This window comes from Coturnix japonica, chromosome 4, assembly GCF_054131305.1.
Source record: "Coturnix japonica strain WE chromosome 4, WE-NBRP24, whole genome shotgun sequence".
NCBI lineage: Eukaryota > Metazoa > Chordata > Aves > Galliformes > Phasianidae > Coturnix > Coturnix japonica.
In genome coordinates this window covers 28,213,255-28,234,574 of record NC_140666.1, presented here as the reverse complement: position 1 = coordinate 28,234,574, position 21,320 = coordinate 28,213,255, and the positions used below count along the sequence as shown (strand labels likewise).

At 36.7% G+C, this 21,320-nt stretch overlaps 1 long non-coding RNA gene across 1 annotated transcript; it reads right to left on the bottom strand.

The window, feature by feature from the left end:
- Positions 1 to 236: 236 nt before the first annotated feature.
- LOC146761007 (uncharacterized) lies at positions 237 to 19,635 on the bottom strand. Its single transcript, XR_014945733.1, has 4 exons — positions 19,547 to 19,635; positions 10,939 to 11,062; positions 3,104 to 3,255; positions 237 to 2,303 (listed from the first exon to the last, which is right to left on the bottom strand). It is a non-coding gene; the product is annotated as an uncharacterized LOC146761007 (long non-coding RNA).
- Between the last annotated feature and the right edge of the window lie 1,685 nt (positions 19,636 to 21,320).

The window sequence follows — 21,320 nt, the reverse complement described above, 5'->3', positions numbered from 1 at the left end:
AATTGCTCAAACAGTTAATTGTTCTATTATTTACAGCAAGAAATGAAACTGACTTACTCTTCATGCTGAATTCTTTGAGTAAAAACTATAAAAATATTATGTGTTGCCTTAGGCAAGCTTGAATCTGCTTAAGTCTTCACGGGAGTCTTCAGACATTCAAAATACAGCAATAAGATTCAAGCAATAATTAAATATAAATAATATTTTAAATCAATCAAACAAAAACCATTGCCTATTTTAACAAGTAAAAACCAATACAAAATCAACATTATCCATGCTATGGAACTTCACAATATTTATAAATTTATAGGTTTATTAGGGAACTAGACTTGGATTTTATGCCACAAGGGTGCAGACGATGTCAAATAGAAATGATAAAACTTCAAGGTCTCACTAGTGGAGAAACAGTGCCCTGAAATTAATGCATCTCTCTCACTTATGTAATATTCATAGTATGAAACTTTTCCTTCCTTACACCATTAAAAAAAGAGAGAGAAAGAGAGAAAGCAATGACCCAGTCTCCTGCTGGCATCTTGCTGTTGACAGTAACTCAGGATATCATTACATAGCTACCACAAAGAGAACATATTGCTTTGTCTGCAGTTCTCCACAGAATTCCTCTGTCAGCACAGACTCTGAGTTTCTCAATAACTCAGTGATTTTTTCCTTAGGCTTCTGGAAAACGTTCAATTCCAAAGCAGGGAATTTGCCTGAATTTCAACTATCTCGTGTAGATTTGGAATGTGTTCATTTCTCCCTTTTGCAAAGACTTTAAATCAACCAGCAGTAAAATAACACTTTTAAAGGGTTTTCTCCTTTCAGAAATGCTGAAGGTGGTTGGCCTCAACAGAAACCATACAACAGCTTTCACAAAGTCAGCCTTGTGCACCTATTTTTAACATCTGAATTAACACAGAAATTTCCAAGTATCTATCAACAGACCACATATATCATTTAGATGTGAAACTTTAAAAAGACTAGCTTAGTCTTGATCAACCTTTTATCTTTAACAAAATACTGACTCTCCTCAGTTTTCAAAAATAATGAGCACAGAAATACATAGTTATCAGTGAGGCACAGATACTGTCCATTTTATTTTCAGTATACTCAGTCCTAATGAAGGATGCTGGGGGAGTCTCCAAGTGTACAGGACTGTGTGAAGCAAAAATGAGAGCAGTTTAAATTTTAGAACTCTGCTTGCATTTTGGCACAGGTAAATCAAAGACAAAATCAGTAGCAAAGGGTAGAATAAAACTATGCCCTGTAGCAGATACAAAATAAATTCTCAAATGAGAACAAAACTTCTAAAAAGTTATGTCTGGTCCAAACTGCCACTAATGTGTATGGAAAAGAAGAAAATTGGATGGTCGAAATGAATTCCACAAATAATGTTTCTTGAAAAGCAGCTGCTAAGTAGTACATGCTGCCTGATTCCTCCCTATGCAAACAAAAATTATTCGGTTGAAAAATTAGATATATTCCAATTAGGAAGCAGCAACAACTTCAGATATTAGAAAGAACATCTATGAAAGCCTAAACTTCACAGTTAAATATTATTTGAAAATATGATTTATGCCTCCACAATGGAAAATAAATCATCATTTTAGTGTGAGGGGAAAGAAAAATATCACATTATTAAGAGAGAGAGTTTAAAACATTTCAAATGACAAAAACAAGTGAAAGAAGTTCACTACTGAGGAGGTATTTAGAGGGATAAGTAATACAAAACAGAGAGAAGCCATTGCAAACGTGGAGGTAGACTTGAATTTGGTCACAGCTGTCATTTATGAGACTGCAGAAGAATGTGGAATTGTCTGTCAAAGACTGCAAATAATTGTTTATTTTGTTCAATAACCCATTCTATATGCATGGAACCACACACTGCAGAGTATGCATTCATCACATACTGCATAGCTCTCACAAAGCAATTTAACAGGGTGCTGCCAACTTGAAATATTAAGAATTTGATGCCATCTCACCTGCCCTGGCCCCTGAACACAGTTTAAAAGAAAATACTTTCCAGAGTTACATTACGTTGCATTCTTGAACTTGGGCATAACTTTACACCCCTTTTTTTCTTTATTAATATCAACCACATCTAGAAATACTGTGCAAAGACAGCAGGACAGGAGAGAAGCCACAGCCTCTGTAGCTGCTCTCAGGGACCTGGTGGCCAGCTGCCAAAATCAGTGCATCAGGGAGTTCTGGCTGTACCCACGTACAGTCAGTGGCTTTTGGTGCCTCTCCTCTGTGGGACAACTCTCTTCTCTTCTAGCCAAGATGAAATTTACTGCAGATCACCTCTGCATATAAACAAAATAAACAGACAAATCTTTGCTAATGGTTTTGACTGCAAACATAAGAACCTGTATTCTCCAAATATAAAAAGGTCTTGGTTTAATTTTCACAACCTTCAAAAAAGCCACCATCTGCAAAACAACTTGTTATCAGATAGGGCAATTAGTAACATTATGTCATCATTTCTTCTGTGGAAATGCCTAAAAATACAAATCAGACTGCAGGAGATGCCAGAACATATATTTCACAGACATTTTTAACACACCTGAAAATTAAATTATTGATCTTTTATAGTCATCTTGGTTTACTGTAGCTTAAAAGCAAAATTTATTCTTCGTTTAATTTAAAAGCTCTAAGCAGAAAATACATTTGGTTAAATCTACCTAAGCATTAATTTAAATAGAAAACATAAACTACAATTAATGAGTATCTTCAACACATGAGACAATGAATAATAATATAATAATTACTTCTGTTTACTGGATTATTGTCAAAACTTCCTCCCTGATTCATTATCATCATTATATTAGGAAAAAATAGTGTATTGTAGTTTTCCAGTCTCATTTAATTTATAATTTAGCTCTTAATGGTTTTACAACACATAATCTCACCTCCCTACAATTCCAAATATAAAGAGAAAGAAAATTAATGTAAGAAAGACTTTTGTCTGGGTTGTATCAAGTAATTGTAACCTCTAAATTCTACATAAATCTTATTAAGATAAAAAATGAAAGCTGTTCTTGTACAAAGTCATCTTCAATTTCTGAATCTGGTAGCCAGGCTAATCACAGATCCTGTAGCTTACCTTATCCACCATCTGCTCCTTCCTTTCTCCTGAGTTTGTTTCCTGACCTTTCCCCAAGCTCCTCAGAAAAGTACCAGATGTGGCCTTCCTCTAGCTCCCACTCCTCTGCCTCCAGGCAGACCTACAGTGTTCATCATTGCAATCAATCTCATCTGTGCCAAGCAGGAGATTAAAAAAAATAAAAAATTTTTAAAAAAAAATTTAAAAAAAGATTATTTAAAAAAGATCCACTGAACTTTACATGATTTCCCATCACCTGCTTTCTGATAAATGTCTTGTTTGCCAGGCCTTTGCCAGATATTCTGTATTTATAGTCACTGGGACACCAATCCTAATGCAGTTAGTCAAATAAATTTGGAAGTAAGCTTACACATTATATTTATTTCTATATAAGTAACATTTCTGTCCTGTCATTACAGTATTCTTTTTGGGCTACTTTCTATTAAATCAGCATCACAAAATACAGACAGTTGGAAGTTCTTTTAACCTAATTTATGTAATGTACTTTTCCCTTAAATTGAATATATGCTACTGCAGACAATTTTCAAATGGAAGTAAAGATTATACAGCATAACTCGTGCTGCAGTAGCAAGTGCTATAATCTGAAGATAAGCTACCCCTTCATCCTGTGATTTGTGAAAGCACTAGATCATTTCAGACATATATTTTGTCATCAACACAATGTTTCTTGCTCTGAGTCTGTGCTATCATCATTCTAGCTAGCACTGGCAAGCAAAAAAATATTTAGGTAATCTGATTTAACTTTTTTTAAAAAAGAAATATATTAATAAAAAAACTGTCAGACTGGGGTTTTCTGGCATAATTCAATTTAAAAAATCCTCAAATTTCTCCTGAGATAATATGCTACCTTTTCTTACAGGGGGCATAGAGAGTATTTAACTTAATCTTAACACTTTTCTCTACAGCAATCACAGGCAATCTTTTCATGCTCAGAAACATCTTCAGCTATGGTCCTACACTGTAATTTCTTCAAAACCAAAGCAATTTTAAGAATACACCTGCTCCCTCTAGGCCCAAGTCATGCAATTGGCTCTACACAAGAGGACTATTTAATACGGTGGGTGGCCTGTTGTTTAAATCGAATTGCTCTGGAGCATGACTGCACAAAGGACGACAGCTGAATGTTAAGGGATTGTAGAACAAAGGCAGGAAGGAAGGTGATTGAATGGAAGCATTTATACCACTGGAGAAGCCTGATATGTGCTGCACCCTTTGGCAGCAAGAAACTGTTCTTCAGGGGTGGCATGACTACAGTGGTGTAGACAAGCGTAACAACCAAGAAGGAGGTTTCAAAGGAGTCTGTGTGGGAGCATGGGTACAATGAAAGTTAGATGCACAGTGCTTCTAGATGCTCTGGAAATCCCAGCAGCAGTGACAAATATCTACCAGATGATTATGGAACACGATACTCTTCTTTCTCGTACCTCATGCATTAGGTAAGATATGAGAAAGACCAGAAGGAACCATAAACAGTGCAAAACAAGAACAAAAGAATAGCCAAGACTGTCAGAGATACCAAAGCAGCAGTTGCCTACAAAGAGGAGGAAAAGGAAGGAGGAAAGATTCTTTGCATCCTTTGCAGCAAGCTTCAGCATCTTATTTCAATATAACAATGTCTAGACTAGTTTTTAAACACTAAATCCAGTTTGTCAGCACTGTATTAAATAAGGGCCAGCTTATCCTGTTTCTTAGCTTCTATGGTATTAGATGTACCTGAAAAGCATAAACACACAACTTTAGATGTATTTCAATTAAACATGTGATATGACATGGTTTAAATAAAACTTGACAGACTTCAAAACCACTTCACTATGAGGTTATAGGCCAAAATCTTTAATGTCCAGTTACCATAGATCAACTAGCAAAGAAAACTAACAAACAAAAACAAACAAACAAAATCACCAGCATAAAACATTACAGCATTTTAATAATAATTTACAAGAGACAAATTCCAGTGCCTTTGGCTTTCACGTATTCACAGTAGCAACTGGATTCTTTGTAATTATACGAAGAAAATACTGTTAATTTACCTGATTTGCATCTTACTCCATAGTCTTACACAGACTCACATCCTGACTTTAGTATGGCAATTTCAACACTAAGCAGAATATAAATGTTGAAAGAGAATAGAAAAGGTGCATTTTCCTTTCCATAATAATATTATTTCTGGTAATTTATTCATTGCAAAATTTCATTACAAATAACCAGATGCCTTCAGTTACACTGTTTCTGGATACCACAACTGCCAAACCAAACTATTTATGATAACAGAAGAACACATTGAAAATATGCACTCATTTTGCACTAAAGCTTCATTTTGCCTGTAGCAAAGCTGTAGCATAGCTGAATGCCCAGGGTGGTAGCTAGGAAGTTAACAAGCACAGACACTTTTGAATGAACATCACTGAGGAATTCAAACAGTGAAATCAAAACTCAGTGTTCACTTGACACAATCTTTGCAAAGCCACTCTTTTGTTACCCACTAGTGAGAGGTTAGATTTAGTTTATGTGGTATAGCTGTTCTCTTCCACAGACCCAGAAGGGACCCATTTGTGTCTCTGCTGTAATGCAAAGTAGGATACATAGAGCAAGACAATAACTGGATGCAAATCTGTTAATTTTCTGGGTGGGCTAAAATGTCTGGCAACAAGTAAGCTCACATAACACAGACACTATACATTTGGATGATTATCAGTGTTTGTTGTTATGAAATATCTACTGCCTCCTCAGATTAAGATCATAGAGGATAAAATGGGTAGTTAATAATAAATAGTAAAAAAGATGGAAATACTTGCTATAATGTTCATTCTAGACTATGTATGACTAGAGGAAAGACCAGATCGTGATTAAGATGAAATAAGTGTCAAAATCTTATGTTTTCAACTAGTCACATAAGATCTGCTGCATTGCAATAAATTAGGAAGAACGTACATGCCTTAAATGAATGCAGCTCCTTATAACTGGATAGAAAACAAGAAGACTGTGTTTTCTGTGGGGGAAAAAAATGGATGTAAATACCATATTGACCATCACCAAAACCCTAAGGGATTTAAAGCTTTTCTAATTCAGAATTATCTCCTGGTTGTTTTTTGTTGGTGGTGGTTTTTGTATTTATTTTTTTAATAAATATTCATATTTGGTAGTATGAGAAGTACCAAGTAAATAAATATATAAAACAAAGCAACAAGCAGTAATTGATTTTGTTCATGTACCTACCTAAGCCTTGCTTGTCAGTAAGGAGCAACAAGTAATGAAGGGATGAGGCAAAAGAAACACAAAGCAATTAAGCAATTGAGGGAAAAGAAAGAAAAAAAGAAAAAAAAAAGGCGGGGGGGGGGGGGAGGAAGGAAAAAAGAAGAAAAAAAAGGAGGGGGAAAGGAAGCAGATTAATTAGATAGAATTTTGACATAGCTGGGACAAAACTAAAGGCTTTCAAATATTGCTACAATATATCCCAGAGCCTACAGTCTAAACAAGAATTCAGGTTTAGGTGGTTTAGTTTTACTTAATATTTCTCTTCCTCCCACTCTCTTTTTGTCTGATTAAAAGTATTAAAAGAACCGCAAAATTCAGAAATATTCAAATGTCATCATAATCAACCCACACCTTTGAAATAGAATATTTTGAAGACAATACATTTAATAGAATACACTTCAACCAGCACTCCAATATCCTCATTTTTCACTACTACCTGCTGATGATGCGAAAAAATACAAGAAAAGATCAAAATAACTATGGAGATGAGCACAAACACATTAAAGGAGAATCAAAAAGCATTTCGACAACTTTAGTTGACAATTGCTTTGAGAGGAAAGTGATTTCTGAGAGGGCTCTTATTTAAATGCTTCTCACAAGCCTCAGCCTAAACATATGGATGAATTTTCTTCATTTTACACCAGTTCACCTGTCCTTGAGGAAACATATCCCAAGACAGTAACACCCACAAAGTGTTATCATTTATTTATTTAAGGGAAAGCATAAGGAAAGTCCAAGTTTATAAGGACACAATATTTTGAGTGAGTCAGTTTTAGGTCACATTAGACTTCTAAGCCAGATTTCTACAAGGAAACTATGGCTTCAACATGTATTGGAGCTCCATGCAGGCTGAACTGCAAGACTCCTTCTCAGAAATATTTGCTAGAAGTGTGTTAAGATCTTCCCTGGAAGGTTCACATAGCCACTCTCATTCTTTTTCTGAAAATCTTCCATGTAGCAAACTAGAATTATACTTTATAATTTGAGGCACAAATGTAAACTACTCTGAATGCTGGAAAATCATCTAATGCTAATTACAGAAACTTCTTGCTGAATTTTATAAAATTGATTAAGGAGTCATATCTATCTCAATATGCTGCATTTGATAGTAAAATGTGGAATATTTGAAATCCACAGTAGATTTATAATGGAACACAGAACTCAGCTTTACTGAAACTACTGCCTTTGTACACATATCAGATTGATAGTCCATCAGCATCTGCATATTCCCATTTTTCTTCATGTATGTGTGAAGAAAAGGGTAAAGGAGACAGCTACATATTTTTCCATTGGTAATTTCAGAGAACTTAGTTTATAAATTTTACATTTAGAGAAGACAGCATTTAAGATACATCTTTAATAGTGTTTGCTCAGTCATAGGAAAATTCTGTGTGAATATGTCCTGAACAAAAAATAAATAATTAAATAAAAAGTAAAGCTTCAGTGAAACAGTGGCTTAAATTAAAAGAAGATTGTTATATTATTTTCTTCATCATCTTTGGTGACAAAATTATGCATCAACTCCTATATTTTCCATTACTACAGGGTGCAAAAATCATTAGTAGTTCATTAAATAGTGGTGAACTGCTTCTAGAGCAGGATTGTTAGAATCTACCAATGCTCAGATTTGTGATGTAGTGTGTCAGTGCTGGACTGAGAGCAGAAGACAATGAAATATTATACACTGTGCATTTATTCCCAGTACATACTTTTAAACATATAGCTGCATGATTTATACACTATGATAATCTTGTTCTTATTAATGCAAAATCCCAGTTGTGTTAACTCAATTTATGAGACTTACCCATTAATTTCCATCACGCTGCTAAGTCTTTCATAACGTTTTCTAAAAGAGTTGTATTCAGACTTGTTTAAATTTTAATGCCAAAATGTATTCTATCAGAAACCTCTACCAAATATGTAATATACTTTTTCATCAGTTTAAAACTGTTTACTCATTCTACCTTTTACATTTTTTGAAACAACCCACAAACCATTTCTACTGCTACATTCAACTCTTAGGCTGCTCCAGAGACTGTTTCCCTGGTCGGAATATCATACACACCTGCATTCCTAGGTCACAGTCTGAATCATTCTGTGAGCACAAGTGGTTGGTGCAGGGGGAAAACATCCATGTTTCCTCTCTCCCCATCTCAGCCATGCTTCCAAGAGCATACATGTAGTCTGAGTCTGTGCGGTTTCCCCCCTTTTGCTTCCTTCCCCTGGCACATCAGGGTTCAAACTGAAGAGTGCTGCATTCCTCAGATCACCCTTCTTTCCAGGCTATTGCTGGGAGGAATGAGTTGTTTCCTCTCTCTTTGACGTCTTGTTCTGTGGCACCTGTGTCTCAAATAATGGCTCTGTTATCACCTTTATGTGCACTAAAATACCACCATTCCACCAAGCACAAACCGCTACGTGAACATCCTGAAAAGCAATTTGCTCTTGTGCACACCACATCAGCATGTAAAATATACAAAAATGTAAAGATAACTTGAGTTATTTGTCTCCGGGGAAAGGGAAATCTATGCAGAGCCACCGATGTTATTAGTGATAACTAAGTGGCACTCCACTTCACGATCTGAAGGGAGAGAATGGATCTGGCCCAAAGAAGTCTGCAGGCTCCAGGTATTTCCGCACATGTTCTTGTATTCTACCAGAAGGCTTTTTCCAAGTAGTATTCACACAAATGTGCAGTTTACCACATTGTATATGCAGACCATTTAAACTTAACATGCATATGCAACACATGACTTCAGCCTTTTGTATGGGTGGACAACAGCCACTGTAAACAAGCTGGGCTGGCTGCAAATCCTCTGGTCTCTGAAAGTATACAGCAGAGACCTGTCAATTCACGGTACATAAACTGCGTGCCATATTTATCTGTATTTCCAGCACTAAACGATTTGCAGCCATGTATATCCTACTGCAACACAGTGCTTTTAGGATTTCAAGATGTATCCAAAATGGATTTAAAGTTAAACAAAATTCAGACAGTCTCAGAAAGCCTCTCTCTGCAGAACTTGTATAGAAATTATGACTCACTGCCACCTAGAGGAAATTCAGATTCTTCCCTTTCTTTCATATAAAATCTTTCTTCCTGCTCCTGCTCATCATGCAGATATCTTGTACTGAGGTTTTGAAAAGCAGATTAACCTCAAGTTTGTTAAGCAAACACTGATGTGTACTAATTATTTATGGGAAAAAAAAAAAAAAAAAAAAGTCAGCTAAATATCCAAACCCTTGTACTGATGAGAACTTCTTAACTAAGTTCAAGGGCTCTGATTTACTGCAAGACAAGAATTTCCTTAATAGGCAACAGAAAGCTTTGTAAATATAACAATGTATATTTCAGAGCAAGAAAACAAAAAGAATTTGATAAAATTACATTGAAAATAAAGCTACAATTAAATAACAACATACAAATGAATAGTAGGAAAAAAAAACATATATAGGATAAACACAATTCTCATCTTTGTTTTTTGTAATTAAAAGAGAAAAACAAACCTAAAATATTTCAAAAGGATCTCCAGAATTATTATTTTTTTCCAACTATTGCTTTACTTAAAACCTGCTCAATTTGGGTATTTAAATGTTGCACTGAGAAATGTTTTAGCTGTGAAGCAAATCCAGACATTTAATATTTATTGCTGTTACTACCATTCATACTGAGTGGAACAAATATTTCCCATATTTATGTCCATGAAATTTTACACAGGCTAAGTTAATTTTGTTTTATATCAGTGTAAAACAATTGTTGCTGATGGTGTGGTTTGCAATAGAAAGTTCCAAAGTGTATATGCATATCACCAATGCAAGGCACATCTAAGTGCATTGCAGCAGATATACCTAATGCCCCACTGAAGTGACTCGCCCTATGGGTAGTGTGATATCTCTGCTCATCTGGAGCTAACTATGAGCAGGTCTAACCTGCAGAGTTGAGTCAAACTAGATGGACAGGAGGGTTAAAGGGATAGAAGCAGTGAAAGAACTTGCAGTGTGAAGGTGTGACAGTGTGCTTCTCTACACACATTTGGTCTGGCTGTTATGTTGCTCAAACACTGGCTGTTGCACTGGCAGATAGGAGCCATAACACTAGCTTGAACTGGGTGCTGGAGGAACTGGCAGATAAACCTTGCTCATCACCTGAGGGACAATTTAGCATGTGCAAGAAAATATGTCTGAGTCACTCACCTTACCTTGCCACTACATGTCCTCTGTAAGTGACTAGTAGTTTCCCAAACTTCGTAAGCTTCACTAAGATTGAATGGATTGTGCACACACAAAACTTTAGACGTGAGCCATTGACCAAGTCTAGGACTAGGAGTAGATTCAGCTGCACCTAGGCTCCTTACCTCTGCAGTAAGAGGGGAAGGGGAGGTTGGTATAGGCAAGAGGTAAAATTCAGCAGTCCCAAGCAACAAATTTGTAAACTCTGAAGGAGTGGGAAGGGTGCACGGTTGAAAAGAGTATCATTCAAGTCGTTGCCTGAACACATCCTAGTACTCCCTAAAATTTGCTACAGATTTGCTAAGAAGTCACCAAATATCACCATCTACCTTTTGAAAGACAGGTTCATCCATATTTTGCCAGGTTCTACAGTTACAACAAAGTCATTTGCAGATGTCCAGCAGAGATTTTCGAAGTGCTGAGTCTGTCTTGAGTGAGTGATCCTCACACTCCCTACAAACAAATAAGAAAGAAGAAAGACTATACTAAATTATCATTCTAGTTAAACATACTCCAACCAATTTATTAAGGATATCCCCTAAAGCTGTCATGATGCTATTCAGAAGATAGTGCTTAGTAATTAAGAGTAAGTTTACTAGTGAGAGCATCCTGACACATCCAAGCTGCTCAATTCAGCCTCAATCACCTTTTCCTGTTTTTTAAATTCCCAAGGCAGTAAGGAGAGATTCTCTTCAAAATTTTCATCCCAGTGTGTGGAGCAGGCAAGAAATTGCAGAGATCAAGTTATTGTTTTCCAGAATGTAATCGTTTCAGTCATATAAGTACAAGGGAGATCAACGTTGTTATATCACAGAGGATGCATTCATTCTTCATGTGGCATTATGCTTATTAATTAGTCACTCAGTTTGCCCTTTCTATACACATGAAGACATGGATGTCACCCAACTCAAATTCTGTGTTAGAGCAGACAAGGAATATGAAGTAAATTGAACATGGAGGAAAATACTCTTCACAAGAGGGAGTCTGACCACAACACTAGAATGACAGCTGAGACAGAACAGACAGAACTGCAGATATTCTTGCACATTAGCAAACTGTATTGGTGGCTAAAAATACCCAGTCTACATGACACTTTAAGGAATACCCTTCTCCTTTTTTCCACAACATTAAAAAGATCTGAGAAATGCATAATTTTCCACCAGGAACTTGAAATGACAAACACATTGCTGCTGTCCAGAGAACTGTATTCAAATACTTAGTGTCTTCATGCAGGGTGCTGAAGACATGGGATCTCTGCTTTCTATACTTGCTGTTCATATGTGCTTAAGCTGCCGCTGAAAGTGAACTGAAAAGCTCCTGACAGTTTCAGTTTCTGTCTGCAGATGACAATAAATCTGACGATAACTTTCTTAATAAGCAGTCTTGAAACAAAGGAACACTCTCTGGAACCTCTTAAGATAGGATACATAGGAGACTGATCAGATAGCAACAGAGAAAAAAGCAACAAGAAATCCATGACATTCGAATGACAAGCAGCTAGAAAAAAAAAAGAAAAAAAAAAAAAAAGACATCATTTTCAATGTTTGATTCAAACGGTGTTCAGAGGAACTTGGTTTTTCTTCTTTCTTTGAAATGATCGCTGCAACATGGAAGAAATACAATTCCATTATCAGTTTATTCCCCTCTTGGGATGAACTCATAAGCTTCCCTTAAAATTGACTGTTTGGGTCAAAAGTATGAGGTTATTATATTCTATCACATAGACAGTACTGGTACCACAAAGAGGAATTTCAATTACAGAATTATCTGTTTACCAGTATATCTTAGTACTAGGTATCATCAATGACTTTTCCTCCTGGGGTTTACCATCTACATCAAAGTTAACAAACCTAATTGCACCCTGCCATATTACACACAATTTTAAACTCAACTGAAACTGCTTCATCTGTAGTATCAGAATAGGGACTTAGCTGGGAAAAGTTACTCCATAAGAGTATTTCCCAAATTCTTTTGTTTCATTGGCATCCTGAGTTGGCAACAGTTCAACATCTCTAGAGATGAGGAGTGAGAACTAACCAAAACGTCTGTTCTAAATCATTTATATTTTTTCCCTGGCTTTGGAGGAACTGAGCTGTTGCCAGACACTTGTGGTAGTTAGCTGTTCTCAGACTACTGGAAGAACTCTGAGGAATCTGTTTCTCATTCTCTCACTTCCCAAGAAAACCACAGGAATGGGTGATACTACTACCCAGCCGCTCACTATCTTCAGTAAGCACTGCTCTCACTATTTCCTCCTCCTTCACCACTACTGTGAGTTTGCATCAGCCGTGCAACAGCCCTGGCATGTGTTGGCTTTCCCCATAACAAAAGTACAAGCACTAATCTAGAAAAAAACTAATTCCAATAAAGAAGGATTGCTTTCTCCTGTATTATGGGAGACAGCTGGCTACCAGAAGTGTCCAGCAGGAATCAGACCTGGCAAGAAGGAAGGGCAGTGCTGCAGAACCAAAATAAATAAGAAGAGTAAAGTATAAAGGAAAAATTGTATTTCAAATAAAACAATGGTTAAAAGCCTTGCTAAATCTAGCCCTGAAATATATATAAAGCTCATGTGACTAATTTCCTACAACACTTTTCCCTAATTCAGCAGTAATTGCAATGGTGTTACATTAACCCATTCTTACACACTTGACAGTCAAAGTGACATGGCATGAATGATTTTGCTCCTAATTCTTAGCATTCAGTTCACAGACATGCAAGTACTTCTGCATGTCCCAGAGCACTTCAAAGAAGAGAGAAGATGATAGCATGAATTCAGTTGTTCTTGACATGAATCATGAAATTTGTTTAATTTTATAGCTGCAGAATAATCAGGCAAGTTAATCTGTACGCCATGATGCTACTATGTCAAAAGTGAACTTTCCAATAAGCCCTTACAGAAATAGGTGATATCTAGCAATCATAACTCCAAATGTTATTCAGACACCACGTGAATATGTGAATGTCAACAGCAACACTGAAATACAAATGCTACTTATTGCAAAGTGTTTATCATAGTCAATCAGCCATTTGCTATCAAGCACTTTATGGGTAATTTCAGAACGAGTCTTATTTTCAAAATATTCCTCAGTGACTCTGTTATTCAAAGAAGTCCCCCTTGGATTCAAATAACATCCTATGATTATTTCACTAAATGTAAAAATGTATATATATATGTTCATATATATATATTCATATATATATATGAAACTTCAGGGCTGATTCACAGAGATCAATTAATTCCCTTCCAGTTCTTGCTTGGGAAAACAATGACAGCATTGTCTGGGTGGTAAAAACTGATGTACAAGATGTAACTAACCACCAGAGCAAAATCCAATAGCAAGATTAATAGTCAGTGTTTTTTCTTCAGAGGATTTTCTCGATGACAAGGTACAGCTGTCAGGGCTTCAACAGATCTTAACTTTTTTTGGCAGAAAAAAAGCAACAACAACCTGCAATTTGCTGAATATTTTCCAAGTGCAGTCCCCAGTTGCCATAGAGGTAGTAGACCATCTGGAGAAGCTCCAGCTGAACCAAAAAGCAAGCCGATCTCAGCTCTGCAAAACTTATTTTGAGGTTGTTACATACTCCTGCAGGATCCAGCAGTAAATTACAGAACTACTGCTTCAAAGGCTTCACAAATCCTTCTCTGGAGTTGGTCTGCTGCCTTCAAAATACACAAGTGTTGCAATATGGGCATACAGTAACTTCAGAGCTGACAGTATCACACTGTGGAGAAACGTCATGTGAAGCCAGAAAGCCAGGCTGTCTTGTATCAGTCAAGTGCAGGAAAGCTTTGACTATTCCTGTATACTGCAAAGACAGCTCACTGAATAATTCCCACAGAACAATTTGTTCAGTCATACTGACACAGTGGGTGCTCAGGACATATTGCCAGAATGCTACGACTTGCTTGAATTCAATACTCAGATTTGACTAAAATTAATAAAACATTGATCTAATCATTGAACCAAAATAGTTAAAATCCAAGCTGTGTTCAGCTGCAGCTGGTCAGATATGTTATGGGACGCTTGCAAATTCTCCTTACTGCATGAGCCTACAGGCACATCAAAGAGCTTCAGTGCAACTTCAAGTGAACACATGCTCCTTCCCTCAGCACATGAAACCTGAGGTATTGCATTCTGCAAATGTCTGGGATTTTCAAGCTACCTAGAGAGCAAGAATGGAAGAAAAGATGGAGGCAGCTTGTTTGAAACAAATTCAATGAATAGTTAGAAACACTTCACGGTATTTACATCAGCACAAATTATAATCAACTCCAGAAGACACATACAATCATAGAATCATTAAGGCTGGAAAAGACTATAAGATCAGCAAGTCCAACCATCCACACCATGCCTACCAGCCATGTCCTTCAGGGCCACATCTACAAGTGCCAGTGCCACACCACCATTTTGGAGAATAATTCCCACCTTCCATCTCCCTCCCCCCACCCCCTTCCCCCCCCCAGCCCCAGGTTCACCCCTCCCTAACCACATTTGAGGGCTCATAGCCAAGAGGAAAATGTCTTCTAATTGGAGACTACTTCCTTCTGGGAGTTTTCCAGTGAGCCCTTGTCTTTAGAAGGAGGCAAGCTATTCCTTTCTTACTACCAGCTTGAGACTAATACCTTTCTCAGGTTATCCTAAAACTGGTAAGAGGTATGTACCTTTATTTCATATGATACAGTATTACTGCCATGTGCTCGTATTACTGCTGATAAGGCACCTTAGACAAAACTAAAATATATGTTACACATTTTTTAAAAGGTTAAGATCTGTAATGTAGAAAACATAACTCTCTTAGGTGTGTGAACATTAATCTTTCATTTCTTAAGCAAATCCTTTACACAAAATATACTTAAGTCAATTACGGTTCAGTACAAAAAGAAAAAAGTGTGATTTAGGAAGTTAGTATCAGTCAAGACCTAAAAATAAACACCTGGATCCTAAAACAGAAAGCAAGGACTCCACCACAAGAATAGAGATGATCCATTGTTCTAAAATGCTGATGTATTTATTGTTAGCTTTAAAATTGCAGTAGTGAAGTGCTTGCTCAACAGGTATTTGTTAATACATTGACCAAGTAAAAACTGATATCTAAAAATCTTATGAGAATCCTGTTGATTATTTTACAACTAGCTTGCACCAAAACAGAGAGCCTGTCTTTTCCACCCCTTTCCATTCATTGGCTTATTTGGGGCCGGAATCACTTGCTTTTTCCAGGAGATTTCCAGAAGGTGCCTTTGAAACAACATGAGAAATACTGAGAAGCAAGGTGCTTTATAGTACCTATGGTAGCAAGTTACATGGGAAGAAAATAGTCAGCGAAACAGACAGTTCTCTCTACTCAGCTTTTCATACTTGGATGCTGGCAGTAATTGCTGACCAGTATACTGAGCGTTATTGTGGTACTGCCTGATGGCTCAGCAGCAACAAGCTGATAATCCTAATAAAGTATGACAGGTGATACTTGTGAGGAATCTAAATTCTAAACCCATTCTTTTCAATAACAGGATTTCAAAATGTGTCCACGAATTAGTTCTGGCTGCTTGCAGTATTGTTTCTTGTCTTACCTATTTTTCTCATCCTTTTAATTGTCATTATTTTCTTACCTCATCTAGTTCTTCAGTTGTTCCCTAAACTTTAAAAGCACAGCTGTCACAGAGAAAGCTTAGATGATTTGCAGCCCTTCACATGTTCGTCTGGTTTCTTTTCCTCTAAAAGGACTTCATTATATTAATGTTAAAGCATTTAATGCTACTTACTAGTGTTCAGATAATGAAGCCAAGAAAAACTATCAAGGGAAAGGCTGATCAGGAATGACATCAAATATTTTTTCTGACACAAAATATTTCATAAAAAGTACTTCCATTTTGAGTAGCATAAGATACAAAAGGTAGAAGATACATTTTACTGGATTGTCTGGCACCTGCTGTGTTGCTATCCGAGCGGATATCTGGGTGGTTCAAACCCCCTGTCAGGACAAGACCTTTGAGCACAACACCTCCCACAGTTGAAGGAAGGAGGCCTCCTCAACAGGCTCCCCCTACTCAGGTGGCTTGTAGCAGACCCCAACCACTAGATGCCCTTTACTGAGCCAACCTCTGATTTTCACCCATAAGCTCTCAGCCTGGTCATGGTTGTTCCTCAGACACAGCTCTTCACAGTCTATCCACTTCCTAACATAGAGGGCAACTCCTCCTCCCTTCCTACCCTGTCTGTCCCTTCAGAAGAGCCTGTAGCCCTCAATCAGAGTATTCCAATTGTCCAATTCATCCTACCATGTTTCTGTGATAGCAACCAGATCATAATTTTCCAAGCACATCACCGTTTCCAAATCCTCCTGTTTATTTCCCGTGCTGCATGCATTAGTGTAAAGGCACTTCAGCTGGGCTTTCTGACACAGTACCTTTCTAGAGGGACCCTGCATCAAAACTCCAAAAGAATTCTGAAGTTTTGCCCCACTGCTTCCTAAAGAGACACAAGAAGGTTTCAGACAGGAGGGTCAGCAACATTACCTCTTACTCACCTGGCGTGCTCTGTGGGCTGAAGCTAGCCTCTGCCTCCCCAAGGCAATGTAATACTTATCACAAAGTGTCAAGGCCAAGCATGGGCAGTGCAGCTCTACCCCTGCTCACTCAGCAGCCCACCCACAAGGTGCCAGCCCCCCAGCACAAGCGCAGCACTGTTGCTGGCTTCAAAAAAGCCTTAAAAGGGGCTTTTTCTCAGCCATTTTTGTTTCAGATCCCTTGCCCAGTGTAGTCTTGCCTGCCCTGAAGCTAGTCTCTGCAGCAATAGAAAACAGTCTTGGATTGGGTGATCATGAACTGAATCAGTCTTTATCAAACTGCAAGATACACAGCAGGACTGTCCATCACTAATGTTTGAGATTTTAGAAGGAAATAAAGAAAGCATACAGCATGAATTCAGGAACACAAAGCTTTTAAAACATAAAAATATAGGAATTTAAATCAAGGGCCAGAATCTATTTACAGTTTGCACTGCAAGCCAGAATAAAACCTACTAGAAAAAAAAAGCCTATGGCATTTCTTCACAGAATCAACTCCTTTTGTACACATGCAAATCTAAGAGCAAAGAACACTGTTTCTCAGAAGTCAGAGAATGCAGAAAGAAGAAAAATGGCTGAGAGATTTCAGCTAGGCTTTACAATTAACAACAGTTCATTACAAACATTTAAAATAAATAAGCATCTGGAAGAAAAAAGATGCAGTACTGCAAATATAGAGATTAATACCAACCCACATATTAAATACCTATCTTGCCCCAATTTCCTATAAAGTTAATGATGAGGACATTAGTGGAGTAAGAATGAAAATAAAGATAGAACATCAGAAATTATGACACCTGGGAGAGAAATAAATGTTAATATTCTTAATACCTCATAAAGCAAATATAAGAAGAGCTGAATAATCTCCCTGTTAGAACTTAGATACATGGAATAGGCAAGCAAGACTGCACATCCTACTACACTACAATAGATAATGCTTTATTATATAGTGTGTTCATATTTAATATTACGAGTAGTAGCTGTAATATTTGGAGGTATCTTATGAACTGAAATCAGTAAATGCAGGAATTACATTCAAAAGAATGGGTACAAATAATTCTGGAACTAGACATTAACTGACTTAATCAAAACTAAGTCTTTGGACAGATTTTGAAGGAAGAATTAAGGTGCAGAGAGAGAAAAGGAAAGCAGTATAAATTACAATGTGGCTTTATCAAGAGTACATCACCACAAATCAATCTAATCTCTCCTATTCCAAGATATCTGATTTGTTAGAGAGTAGAACATTATTTATCAGGAATTTAAATCAGTGATTTGATACAATATACACACAGAAAATATTTGCTAAAGGTGAAGAAGGCAGGTGCTAATGTGTTTCTAAGACAGCTAAGGCTAGAGGTATCAACAGATAATATTGCCTAAGAAGCCATGGTATAAGGAAGGCTTGCTAGCTGTTTTATCAAGCAGACATCCTGTTTAGTAAGTAATTCAAAGATCATAAGGAACAATGCGGATGAAATTAGCAGAGAATATTACCATATTGATTAGATTGATAAAATGAGATCATGATACAAGGGCATAAAGACCAGATACCTCTACTTGTAGAAGAAATTGATTAAAAAGAAAAAAAATAAAAGAAAAAAAGAAAAAAAAAATTTAAAAAGAGGCATGTTTGTCAGTCTACTTGAGGGTGATCGTTTCTATCAATGAGCTAACAATGAGCTAACAAATTCACAAGTGCGTGAGGAAACATTTTTCATGAGAGGAATTGAAAGACCTAATTAAGAATACTGTATATTGTTCTGGTCAAATAGTTTTAATGAAGATGAACTTTAACTACAATAACTGCAAAGAAAGATAACTGGATTGATTACAAAATGAATACTATCTGAACAAGATCATATGGTAGTAAATCAACTGTAAACACATCTCCACAAGTTCAGGAAGAGGCTCCCAGATAGAGTAATTAAAACAAAAAAAAAACTAATACATTACATACCATTACATTCAGCTACATATATGCACTTTGCCCTAGAAGTAGGAAAATCTTAGTAAGTGCTTCTCTCAACTTGCTTTTGTATCATCTGGGACTCATCAATATCATAAGGACTGTTGTTTACCAAGTGTGAAAAAAAAAAAGAAAAAAAAAGTTATTACCATTTACAAGACAAGCCACTGCGCAAAGACTTGCTGACCTTGTTGGAAGAATCAGGGCAATTAAGACTTGTCTAATTATAAAGAATCATCCTCTAGGCATGGAGTCAGTGTGGGTGGAATGAGAGTGGTTCTGTTCACACATTCAGCTACTGAAGCATGTCTCTACCTCTAAGCATTTATATATCCTGTTTTGAACATAGATGGAATTCTGCTATTTCATCAGACTCAGGCAGGCTTCCAGACACTCACATAACTTGCAGGCCTCCTCAGATCTGGAAATCACAAAGGATCACCTTCCAAGGCCTGGAGTGGTAGCCAATTAACATAACTCTAATCTGAAAAGCCAAAAGACAAACACAAGAATACTTTACATACATCTTATCATCATTTACCTGGTTCTATTTATGTATTACATAGAATGAGTTGAGTATTTCTTAGAGTCTCATAAGACACCTTTCACAACTTCCAATAGGATTGCCTTGATGTCAGAGTAATTCTTGGCCCTAGCCTTCCATCGTTTAAACGGTCTTCCACTTCTAGGCCCAATGTTTGTCTAGCTAATATATTGCACTATTGCAATATAACTGCTCTTGTGGCACCAGAATTTTGCTGGCTTAATTTGAATCTTTACCAACACAGACTACTTTAATGTAACCTTCTTCTGTAACCTAGCACTGATCCACATAGAGAAAAATTAGGGATATAAAATGTTTGTGAAACCCAGCATAAGCATTGTCCCAGTTGATCACACATTACAGTATACCACCAAATGTTGCAATTCATACAACAGATGTAAAGTCATTTGCGTAGTTTTGCTATTCCTCTCACAGCAGATATGCTCATAAGAGTGACGGTACTTCTGCTATATTAAAGCAGAAGTATCAACTGATTTTTAGCCAAGGGCTATAGAGCTCTCTGCCTGCAGGGCAGGGAGAAACCTGTGCTCACTGTAAGTTTAGCATTTCCTGCCTTTAAGCTTTAGGAATTAAGCTCCACAACTTTGAAGGCAGAAAAGAGAATTCCTTGTTTTAGACCAGCTTTGAAAAATCTTCCAATCAAACTTCCTTTTGTAGGTTGTAAGCATAACATAACCTTATATTTTCCTGTTAGATTCCTCTTTGGAATTAACTGATTGTCGAAATGTATTGGAATATTAATATGCATATGAAAATACCTTGAAATTGATAATTTAAGCAGATTTTAACAGCATTTTAACAGATGAATTAAACACTCTTACTTGAAAAGAGACCTGCACATCACCATCAGCTTCTCAGCTCCTTCCTCAGTAGTAGTGGAGTAAGCCACCTGTTAGATTATTCACAGCACAAGATAGAAAAGAATGGTGAAAATATGGTGTTGTTACATAAAATTTTCCTTATCCTATACAAAACTCAGTGTTAGTTGCCTGTTTTAAAAAAAAAAAAAAAAAAAAAAATTAAAAAATTAAAAAAAGGAAGCAATTAAGAACACCAAGAATTGAGACAAATTATTAAAAATGTTACAAAATGGACACCATAGACATCAGTGATTACCTTCACCATTCATAGCATAGACTATGGTCATTTATCAGAAACATGACAGCAAAATACATACATTTTTAGAAGATGAAATCAAGACATTTAGAAGGCTTGAAGCTTGAACCAGTGCTACAATTTGCCATCTATGCAAACAGTAATGAATATGAACTCTTGTACAGCAATTTCCTCTTCTCCTTGCACCTTTAATTTAGTTATGCAAAGGAGCTCTGGAGATGCTCCATATGCTACCACCTGTTTGTACACTGTGTCTATGCATAAGAAGCAGAGAAACCCAAACAAAGGCAATCCTGTCATTGATTTCACCCTTTTTCAGGCAAATTTCATAATCAGTCTCCATAGTCCTTCCCCTCTCTTTCCTCTTTTCTGTTCAGTCCCTCAGAACAACAGTACAACAGACTTTCTTTTCCACGGAGCTCCTAATTGCCAGAGAAGGTTTGTTGGAAAGAAACACTAACACTATGCCTATGCAATTTCATGGTATTAAA